Raw genomic sequence first — 11,746 nt, 5'->3', positions numbered from 1 at the left:
GGTGTCTCCATGACACTGGAATGCGACACTGATGATTACAGGTTGATTCTTTTTGACAATGAAGATTGGAGTTCGCATTTTGATTGCCATATTTATAATCATAAACAAGGTGCTTGGAGCTTAAGGAAGAACCGTTTCTTTGCTGGATATAGGAATTTGAAATTTGACATGCCTGTGATTTGTAATGGCGTCATTCACTTCACCTCGGATTGCTACGGTCATCTTACTGAAGATAGCACTTATTTTAGGCCTTATATCATGTATTATGAAATCACGAACGGAGATGATGAAGATGAAAGCATCGAAACCAAATTTTTAAGGTTTCCTAAAGAAGCAAGAAGGGGTTCATCTCCTTTTTCATATGCTTTTTTCGTACACTTTTCACATTCAACATAATTATCTCCATCGAGTAAGTTTGAGATGTTGTGTAGTTCGAAAATAAATTTATTGTGCTAAATTTGATGTAATTTGAAGGAATAGTGATAAGAGACTTATATAAGTAATTCAAATAGTATGAAATTTGAATATTTGTAACATAAAATTTATTATGATTAATAATATTATTATGACATTTGTAATATGGATGTTTATTACATTGAATGAGTTATTTATAGAAATTAATAAAAAAAAAAGTATAGGTAACAAATAACATTTTTTAACAATGTGTGAACAATATGAATTAATAGGGTTAAAAGAGTAAATTAATCTTAAATTTAATTAGTAGCATTAAATTAGGATGTAGTGTATTTTTATTTGATTGATGGTTGTTCATGTTGTTCAAAATGGTCATTGTTTACCTAGCACTTTCCAATCCGTATACACTACAGCAAAGAAAAACAAATATCGTACTTTTGTAAAACCAATCTTTTGAACTACCTATCATCACTGTTGATTATATCAACATTATTTATAAACAATATGATTAACTATGGTGTTCTACATAATTAGAACACTTTTAAGTTTTTCATCTACCTTTTTAAACATAACATTATTAGTCTCGACACTAAGAGGTAAAATAGAACATGTACAATCAATATTCGTCGTACATACTCAAAGCAATTAGTTGGAGACTCTTGTAAAATAGTACTTAGTTAATCTTCTTAAAATACTTAAAGAATTTTATCATAATATTATGGTGTCAGTTAGAATATGACAAGACTTTTCAAAAATCAGAATATGACAAGGGGAAATTTTTCCAGAGGAAGGATGGAAATAGCCAAGCTCTGAAAAAGAATCCACAACCTTGTATCTTTCAAGAAAATTGATGTTGTGTCCACCATATTTTCATTTGTAACCGACATCCTGTACATTCTGCAATTATTTGCACTAATGTTTGAATCGCATATCATCAACCAATCGGCCAATGCAGTGCTCACTGGCAGTTAGTAAAATATTAATTCCAATCAACCATTCAATCAAATCGAATTAAAATAAAGATGAGTAATCAATATACAGAAAAAGAATAATTAAATGAAGAAAATGGGCAAATACCATTGGTCACAGCTGCGGTTCAAATTATAATTAGATGGAGGGTTTATGTCTTTTAAATAGATTCTTATTTTTGAATTTCTGTTATTTTTTCTAACAGACGTTTATTTAATTAGACTTGGTCAAATTTTTTCAAGATACGGTTATAAAATTTAAAATTCAACTAAAGATATCATTATAGACTTGATTCTAATTAATTTAAATCAAATTTCATCTTAATAGATTAGATATGATATGATATGATATGATTGGATTTAAATCAATCAGAACATAATTAAGTCGTAGTTGCTTTCCTTAAATAAAGTTCCACTCCTCTTTCCCTTCTTGAATATTTTCATTCTTGGCTTTCAAACAAGTAAGTCATCGTTGATCTTGATCACAATGGCTACAATGTCTAATGATGAGTTATTAGAGATATTGTCTTGGTTACCTGCAAAAGCAATCCACAAACTCAAATCTTCTTCAAAACTCTTTTAAGAGCTTCCACAAACTCCATACTTTGTAGCAAAACAAGCAGAAAACTCATTGAAGAAAGATCGTCCTTCATGCTTCTTCATTCAAAGAGATAACAATCTGAATCACAACGACCACGTCGAGTTGCATCCTTTGCCGGGAGAGGAACTTTCCTCTGACGTCCTTGAAAACATGCTAGGATTCATTGCACGCTCGCGGCTCAAGATTCTAATCTCAAGCAACGGTTTACTTCTTTGTCTTCATCGAACAGAATTGTTTATCATCAATCCTGTAACTTGTTACCTTTTACACATTCCCCACTCCAACCACGTGCAGCAGCGAGGGAATCTTCATGGTGTCTCCATGACACTGGAATGCGACTCTGATGATTACAGGTTGCTTCTTTTTGACAATAAAGATTGGAGTTCACATTATGATTACCATGTTTATAGTCATAAACAAGGTGCTTGGACCTTAAGGAAGAACTATTTCTTTGCTGGATTTAGGAATTTGAAATTTGACATTACTGTGATTTGCAAAGGCTTCATTCACTTCATCTCGGATTGCTACGGTCATCTTACTGAAGATAGCACTTATTTTAGGCCTTATATCATGTATTACGAAATCACGAACGGCAATGAGGAAGATGAAAGCGTTGAAACAAAGTTTTTAAGGGTTCCTAAAGAAGCAAGAAGGGGTTCATCTCCTTATTGATATGCTTTTTTCGAATACTTTTCACATTCAACATAGTTATCTCTATTGAGTAAGTTTGAGATGTTGTGTATCTCGAAAATAAATTTATTGTGCTAAATATGATGTAATTTGAAGGAATAGTGATAAGAGACTTATATAAGCAATTCAAATAATATGGAATTTGAATATTTGTAACGTAAAATTTATTATGATTAATAATATTATTATGACATTTGTAATATGGATATTTATTACATTGAATGAGTTATTTATAAAAATTAATAAAAAAAAGTATAGGTAGCCAACAACATTTTTTAACAATGTGTGAACAATGTGAATTAATAGGGTTAAAAGAGTAAATTAATCTTAAATTTAATTAGTAGCATTAAATTAGGATGTAGTATATTTTTATTTGATTGGTGGTTGTTCATGTTGTTCAAGATGGTCCTTGTTTATCTAGCACATCCCAATCCGTATACACTACAGCAAAGAAAGACAAATATCGTACTTTTGTAAACCAATCTTTTGAACTACCTATCATCACTGTTGATTATATCAACATTGTTTATAAACAATCTGATTAACTATGGTGTTCTACATAATTAGAACACTTTTAAGTTTTTTATCTTCCTTTTTAAACATAACATTATTAGTCTCAACACCAAGAGGTAAAATAGAACATGTATAATCAATATTCATCGTACATACTCAAAGCAATTAGTTTGGGACTGTTGTAAAATAGTACACAATTAATCTTCTTAAAACACCTAAAGAATTTTATCATAATATTATGGTGTCAATTAGAATATGACAAGACTTTACAAAAATCAGAATATGAGAAGGAGAAAATTTTTCCAGAGAAATGATGGAAATAGCGAAGCTCTGAAAAAGAATCCACAACCTTGTATCTTTCAAGAAAATTGATGTTGTATCCACCATATTTTTGTTTGTAACCAACATCCTGTATATTCTGCAATGATTTGCACTAATATTGTTTGAATCGCACATCATCCACCAATTGGCCAATGCAGTGCTCACTGACAGTTAGTAAAATATTAATTCCAATCAACCATTCAATCAAATCGGATCAAAATAAAGATGAGTAATCAATATACAGAAAAAGAATAATTAAATGAAGAAAAGGTGCCAATACCATTGGTCACAGCTGCAGTTCAAATTATAATTAGATGGAGGGTTTATGTCTTTTAAATAGATTCTTATTTTGGGATTTCTGTTATTTTTTTCTAACATACGTCTATTTAATTAGACTTGGTCAAATTTTTTCAAGATATGGTTATAAAATTTAAAATTCAACTAAAGATATCATTATAGACTTGATTCTAATTAATTTAAATCAAATTTCATCTTAACAGATTAGATATGATATGATATGATTGGATTTAAATCAATCAGAACATAATTAAGTCCTAGTTGCTTCCCTTAAATAAAGTTCAACTCCTCTTTCCCTTGAATATTTTCATTCTTGGCTTTCAAACAAGTAAGTCATCGTTGATCTTGATCATAATGGCTACAATGTCTAATGATGAGTTATTAGAGATATTGTCTTGGTTACCTGCAAAAGCAATCCACAAACTCAAATCTTCTTCAAAACTCTTTTCAGAGCTTCCACAAACTCCAAACTTTGTAGCAAAACAAGCAGAAAACTCATTGAAGAAAGAATGTCCTTCATGCTTCTTCATTCAAAGAGATAACAATCTGAATCACAACGACCACGTCGAGTTGCATCCCTTGCTAGGAGAGGAACTTTCCTCTGGGGTCCCTGAAAACATGCTAGGATTCAACGCGTGCTCGCGGCTAAAGATTCTAAGCTCAAGCAACGGTTTACTTCTCTATCTTCATCGAACAGAATCTTTTATCATCAATCTAGCAACTTGTTATTTTTTACACATTCCCCTCCCCAACCACTTGCAGTAGCGAGGGAATCTTCATGGTGTCTCCATGACACTGGAATGCGACTCTGATGATTACAGGTTGATTTTTTTTGACAATGAAGATTGGAGTTCACATTTTGATTGCCATGTTTATAGTCATAAACAAGGTCCTTGGAGCTTAAGGAAGAACCGTTTCTTTGCTAGATCTAGGAATTTGAAATTTGACATGCCTGTGATTTGCAATGGCGTCATTCACTTCATCTCGGATTGCTACGGTTATCTTACTGAAGATAGCACTTATTTGAGGCCTTATATCATGTATTACGAAATCACGAACGATGATGTTGAAGATGAAAGCGTTGAAACCAAGATTTTGAGGGTTCCTAAAGAAGCAAGAAGGGGTTCTCATGATGACAGTTGCCATATGAATATTTTCAAATGGGGAAAAGTTACTGGCTATCAAACTATTTACTTAGTTAGATTGAGAAAGCGTGTGTTTACGGTTTGGATTCTAACAAACTATGAATCGAGTTCGTGGAGAATGATCATGAAGGTGAGAGTGAAAGGAATGGGTTTAGTGGAACAGAACCCTGTGATCAAAGGATTTACCATTTTGAATGGTGATCTTGTTTTTGCTACGAAGAAGAAGGTCTATACATATGGTTTAACTAGTGAGAAATATATGGTGCTCTCGAAAATTTGTGAGCATGGGTGTGACTCTAGATTTGTTCGTTTTGTTCCTTATTCAGATACTCTTCGTCCATGTTAAATTGGTGCCAAAAGTTTGCGTCCTTATCTTCAATTAAGGAAACATGACAAGCCGGAAAAGTTAGAATTAGACACATTAAATTACTTAATTAGGTTTACATAATTAGAGGATGAACAAGACTCTGAATTTTATTTTATATCAAATATATTTAGATTTTGAAATTTTTTTGTCGTGGTTGAATTTAATCCCATTGTATGATTAACAATTTTAATTTTTATAATAATAATAATAATAATTTTCTCTTATTATTATAGGGAACTCAAGATGATCTTTATCATCCCAAGTAGGAAATGAAGGAGCACAGTTCTTTGTACAAGCAAGGAGAATAATGTGGAAGAATTTTAAGGTTGACTGCAAAATTGCAAATGCTCTTAATGTGGTTCAGGCTCCATGCGAATTTTTTATTTCTTGAATCATTGTTCGAGCATTTTAGTCAATTAAATAGATTTTGATTCAGGTGCAGTAACAGGGCAGGTAAATGTCAACTTGTGAATATATGCCATAGTTTACAAATAGTTCACAAGTTGAAATTTAACTGCCCTGTTACTGCACCTGTATCAAAATCTATTTAATTGACTAAAATGCTCGAACAATGATTCAAGAAATAAAAAATCTCATGGAGCCTGAACCACATCAAGAGTATTTACAATTTTGCAGTCAACCTTAAAATTCTTCCACATTATTCTCCTTACTTATACAAAGAACCGTGCTCCTTCATTTCCTACTTGGGATGATAAAGATCATCTTGAATTCCCCATATGATAAAGATCATCTTGAGCTCCTCATAATAATAAGAGAAAATTATTATTATTATTATAAAAATTAAAATTGTTAACCATACAATGGGATTAAATTCAACCACGGAAAAAAAAATTTCAGAATCTAAATATATTTGATATTAAATAAAATTTAGAGTCTTGTTCATCCTCTAATTATGTAAACCTAATTAAATAATTTAATGTGTCTAATTCTAACTTTTCCGGCTTGTCATGTTTGCTTAATTGAAGATAAGGACGCAAACTTTTGGCACCAATTCCACATGGACGAAGAGTATCTGAATAAGGAACAAAACGAACAAATCTAGAGTCACATCCATGGTCACAAATTTTCGAGAGCACCATATATTACTCACTACTTAAACCATATGTATAGACCTTCTTCTTCGTAGCAAAAACAAGATCACCATTCAAAACGGTAAAGCCTTTGATCACAGGGTTCTGTTCCACTAAACTCATTCTTTTCACTCTCACCTTCATGATCCTTCTCCACGAACTCGATTCATAGTTTGTTAGAATCCAAACCATAAACACATGCTTTCTCTATCTAACTAAGCAAATAGTTTGATAGCCAGCAACTTTTCCCCATTTGAAAATATTCATGTGGCAACTGTCATCATGAGAATCCCTTCTTGCATCATTAGGAACCCTTAAAAACTTGGTTTCAACGCTTTCATCTTCATCATCGCCGTTCGTGATTTCATAAGACATGATATAAGGCCTGAAATAAGTGCTATCTTCAGTAAGATAACTGTAGCAATCCGAGATGAAGTGAATGGCGCCATTGCAAATCTCAGGCATGTCAAATTTCAAATTCCTAGATTTAGCAAAGAAACGGTTCTTCCTTAAGCTCCAAGCACCTTGTTTATGACTATAAACATGGCAATCAAAATGTGAACTCCAATCTTCATTGTCAAAAAGAATCAACCTGTAATCATCAGAGTCGCATTCTAGTGTCATGGAGACACTATGAAGATTCCCTCGCTGCTGCAAGTGGTTGGGGAGGGGAATGTGTAAAAGGTAACAAGTTGCTGGATTGATGATAAACAATTCTGTTCGATGAAGACAAAGAAGTAAACCGTTGCTTGAGCTTAGAATCTTGAGCCGCGAGCGCGCAATGAATCCTAGCATGTTTTCAGGGACGCCGGAGGAAAGTTCCTCTCCCGGCAAAGGATGCAACTCGACGTGGTCATTGTGATTCAGATTGTTATCTCTTTGAATAAAGAAGCATGAAGGATGATCTTTCTTCAATGAGTTTTCTGCTTGTTTTGCTACAAAGTATGGAATTTGTGGAAGCTCTGAAAAGAGTTTTAAAGAAGATTTGAGTTTGTGGATTGCTTTTGCAGGTAACCAAGACAATATCTCTAATAAATCATCATTAGACATTGTAGTCATTGTTATCAAGATCAACGATGACTTACTTGTTTGAAAGCCAAGAATGAAAATATTCAAGAAGGGAAAGAGGAGTGGAACTTTATTTAAGGGAAGCAACTACGACTTAATTATGTTCTGATTAATTTAAATCCAATCATATCATATCATATCTAATCTATTAAGATGAAATTTGATTTAAATTAATTAGAATCAAGTCTATAATGATATCTTTAGTTGAATTTTAAATTTTATAACTGTATCTTGAAGAAATTTGACCAAGTATAATTAAATAGACGTCTGTTAGAAAAAAAATAACAGAAATCTAAAAATAAGAATCTATTTAGAAAGACATAAACCCTCCATCTAATTATAATTTGAACCGCAGCTGTAACCAATGGTATTGGCACATTTTCTTCATTTAATTGTTCTTTTTCTGTATATTGATTACTCCTTTTTATTTTGATTCGATTTGATTGAATGGTTGATTGGAATTAATATTTTACTAACTGTCAATGAGCACTCCATTGGCCAATTGGTGGATGATATGCAATTCAAACAACATTAGTGCAAATCATTGCAGAATATACAGGATGTCGGTTACAAACGAAAATATGGTAGACACAACATCAATTTTCTTGAAAGATACAAGGTTGTGGATTCTTTTTCAGAGCTTGGCTATTTCCATCCTTCCTCTGAAAAAATTTTTCCCTTGTCATATTCTGATTTTTGTAAAGTCTTGTCATATTCTAACTGACACCATAATATTATGATAAAATTCTTTAGGTGTTTTAAGAAGATTAATTGAGTACTATTTTACAAGAGTCTCCAACTAATTGCTTTGAGTATGTACGATGAATATTGATTGTACATTTTCTATTTTACCTCTTGGTGTCGAAACTAATAATGTTATGTTTAAAAAGGAAGATGAAAAACTTAAAAGTGTTCTAATTATGTAGAACACCATAGTTAATCAGATTGTTTATAAACAATGTTGATATAATCAACAGTGATGATAGGTAGTTCAAAAGATTGGTTTTATAAAAGTACGATATTTGTTTTTCTTTGCTGTAGTGTATACAGATTTGGGAGTGCTAGGTAAACAATGACCAACTTGAACAATATGAACAACCACCAATCAAATAAAAATACACTACATCCTAATTTAATGCTACTAATTAAATTTAAGATTAATTTACTCTTTTAACCCTATTAATTCACATTGTTCACACATTGTTAAAAAATGTTGTTGGTTACCTATACTTTTCTTTTCTTAATTTCTATAAATAACTCATTCAATGTAATAAACATCCATATTACAAATGTCATAATAATATTATTAATCATAATAAATTTTACCTTACAAATATTCAAATTGCATACTATTTGAATTGCTTATATAAGTCTCTTATCTCTATTCCTTCAAATTACATCAAATTTAGCACAATAAATTTAATTTCGAACTACACAACATCTCAAACTTACTCAATGGAGATAACTATGTTGAATGTGAAAAGTGTACAAAAAAAAGCATATGAAAAAGGAGTTAACTACATTTGTGGCACATGTAATCAAACACCACAATATCCAACAACAAAGTAACTCTATATACTTTTCATAATCCCATCTATCAAATTATTAATTACTAACCCAATACTTATTTTAGGTTCAAAATTCAATTAAAAGTTTCAGATCAAAGTGGTACAACAACTTTTGTACTATTTGATGGCGAAGCAAAAAAATTGTTGGGTACAACTGCTTCAAATCTAATGGCCCAGAAAAATAATGATATTGAAGCACCACCCCAACTGAAAAATTTGTGCAACCTCACTTATATTTGAAGTCAATGTAAATGATTTTAATCTTAAAGAAAGTTCTCAACAATACACTGTTACCAAAACATTTGTTCCAACAAAAAACACTAAATTTCAACACCCATTTGTTACCAAGACATTTGTTCCAACCAAAAATACTAAATTTCAACACTCATTACAACAATAAAACAGGTAATACTAAAAAAATAACTTATTTTAGTTATTTTAGACATTATTTTTATTTCTAATTTAAATTATTCATTGATTATAGGAACCAACTTCGCCAACACTAATATCATTAGACAAAGATCACATACCCATCAAGAGATTAAGGAGAAAGAAAACTATACAAATTTAAGACACATCTTCAGAAGAAGAACATACTTGCAAAAATGGAACAAACAACACAATAGAAAGTACATATAACTCAATAATTCATAAAGAATATACCTTCACAAGAACTTATACATAATGAAAAAAGTAACAACTCTAACAACAACCAATAAAAAAAAGAGGACGAACGCCACATAAAAAGACCAAGTTCATCAACTGAAACAAATGCAAAAATCAAACCACCAAATAATTGTACATACAACTCTAATATCCAAATATTTTGTACTATAAATTATTTTAAATAAAATACATTTTAAATTTAACTTTAGTGTACACATTTAATTTAATTCTACAAAACATAACAATTTTTAATATTTATTATATACTATCATTAATTTACCGCCCCGCGCATCGCGCGGGTCTCCTTCTAGTTGAAATAAATCCCTAGATAAAGTCCCAAAACTCCCTAGACTGATAACCCATCGTCGTCTTCATAGGGATGATTGGGAGCAACAGTCATGATTCGGGGAGTTTAAGTAGATCACGTTCACATGGAACTTGGGCGAGAACTACCAATCGTAGAAGATAGGGAAACTTCCTCAATGGTGTGGATGCGGGATGCGCCCTGTTTTTTGCTGGTCCGGTACAGAAGCCAATCCTGAGCGTCATTTTTTTGGGTGTCCAAACCATAATGTGAGTTGTTGAATTCTTAGAGCTAATTGTTTCCCATTATGAGTTGTATTTTATATTTTTTTTTCTTGTGTAATCTTCAGACTACAGAGAAGAGATAGTGCGGTCTTTTTGTTTGGACAGACGAGGAGGATGACGCCATTGTTGGGAGAGCTGAACCTGAAAGAAATGCTGACCATTGGAGGATGAGCTTAAGTTGGACAATTAGAAATTCGGAAGCTGATGTTAGGTTTTAAAAATATACAGTTGTGTTTTAATCTTGTTTCTGATTGTAGTTATGTGCATTAGTTATGACTTAGTTGTATGAAAATAATATGTTATATTATTGCTGATTATAGAAATAAAATTAACATGAATACAATTGATTATTGAGTATGACAATTTGTTCAATTCTGGCATGGTGTACAATTTTAAAACTGCAAATTTAATTGGAAATCAAAATAATAGCACTAGATTGATTGATAACAACTAATATGCAAGTATTATTTCCAAGATAATAACAATGTTTATGACCGAACTAGTTGTTCTAACATTCAAAATAATAAGGATTTCTAACATTGATGTTTATACAGTATCATCATTACATAGATTTCTTAAACCCTTCAAGATAAAATCATGTAAATGTATCCAAACATAAACTCATGAAATACAGTTTTACCAAAATACAATTTCATCAAAATACAATTGCATCATTACATAAACTCATTCCTAAAAATAATCATTAAGTTGAATCCAAATTCAAGCCAAGTAAAAGTTACAAAACATAACGCATCACTTCTTCCTTGGAGGTATGAAGTCGGGGATGGGGACAAACTTCATAATCCCTGTCAATCTTGCTGCTATCTCGGAGCTTGCTCTCTGCATTGGGTCCAGATTTGTAGAACTTGGGGGTTGAGTTGCTCTTCTCTTGGGAGACAACTTCTTTGGCCTTGTAGGTTGAATTGGGCTCTATGGTTGTCTTAGAGCTACTTGTGTCTGAGTTTATGAGATTCTTCTTAGGTGAGGCTTTCTTGTCATTCTTACTTGGGTTTGGTGTGGGAATGGGGTTAGGAAAAATCTCACGCAACTCTAGACAGTCATCATTAAATTCTGGTTGGGACACTCCGTATTCAAAGTAAATATGTACAATCCCTTGGTTACACTTTGCATGATAACACATCCCCAACAACTCAGCATCATGCGACAGAGCTCTCAACCCAGTCTTCAGAGGCTTGCTAGGAGCCAACTACTAATACTCCATTATGTTATCATATTCAACCAATTCATCTGTGTTATCTCTGGCATAAACTACAAAACCATTCTCCTTGGTAACAAACCTACCTCCATGGTGAAATGCTATGGTTATGCGATCTTCCATCTACAAAGACATTTCAAGATTAACTACATACAACTCACAATCCAAAAACAACCAAACTTTGACCGATCAAAATAACTAACTTCCTAGCAAAGAAAAAGAAAACCTAGCAG

Source organism: Arachis hypogaea, chromosome 16 (assembly GCF_003086295.3).
Source record: "Arachis hypogaea cultivar Tifrunner chromosome 16, arahy.Tifrunner.gnm2.J5K5, whole genome shotgun sequence".
Taxonomy (NCBI): domain Eukaryota; kingdom Viridiplantae; phylum Streptophyta; class Magnoliopsida; order Fabales; family Fabaceae; genus Arachis; species Arachis hypogaea.
This window is presented reverse-complemented; position numbering follows the sequence as displayed.